The sequence below is a fragment of the Otolemur garnettii genome, unplaced genomic scaffold, assembly GCF_000181295.1.
Source record: "Otolemur garnettii isolate 467f Iridium unplaced genomic scaffold, OtoGar3 scaffold00063, whole genome shotgun sequence".
NCBI classification, from domain to species: Eukaryota; Metazoa; Chordata; class Mammalia; order Primates; family Galagidae; genus Otolemur; species Otolemur garnettii.
In genome coordinates this window covers 1,085,613-1,086,504 of record NW_003852458.1, presented here as the reverse complement: position 1 = coordinate 1,086,504, position 892 = coordinate 1,085,613, and positions in this window count along the sequence as shown.

Below are 892 nucleotides of genomic sequence, written 5' to 3'. Positions count from 1 at the left end.
AAAGGAATTGGGGATGATTCCCTGTGCATTGCTCTGAGTAACTGAGCACATGATGTCACCATCAACTGAGAAAGAGGAGATAAGCAGGCTCGGCCATGGGGGCAGTGAGGCGAGGACTCTAGTACTATCCGTCTATCACTTGGACACCAATCAGACACCTAAGCAGAGTTGTCAGCAGGCAGGTGGCCCACGTGAGGAAGGAGCTCATCCAGAAGTGTGTATTTGTGAGTTATCAGCCTAAAGGCATGATGAGGGTCCCATTTCCGATCTACAGGGAAAACAGATCTAGAGGGATTGTTTGATAACTGGTGTTGGGGCAACTGACTTCTCAATTGGGAAAAAAATCTGTATCCAAATTCAACCTTAAAGCAAAATAACTTCCGCATGGATCAAAAATTAAAAATATATATATACTAGTGAGTGTATGTGGCAAATGGCTTCTCTGTATTCTTGTTGGGAGTGTAAATTTGTGCAACCTTTCTTGGAGGTAACATAGCATTGGTTATCAAACTTAAAATGCATGTTTACTTTGTTCCAGTATTAATGTATCCAACAGATATACATGCAAGAATTTTTCAGGATACAGGTATAGCGATATCCACTGTAGACTTACTGCGGTAAAAAATTGGAAACAAGCAGAGCCTGCCTCAACAGGGAATTGGTTACATGAATTATTATCCATCACAGGACGGACTACTCTGCAGACGATACGAAAAGTGGAAGCCGTCTTTATGTGTTGATATCGAGCTATCTCCAAGGCACATCAAGCAAAAAATAGCAAACAGAATCTCTTTTATCTTTCCATATAAGTATGTGGATCTATGTATGAAGTCTTCCAATTTTCGCTTTTTATCATCCTGTGCCATTTGAATTTTGTAACTAGGTACATATT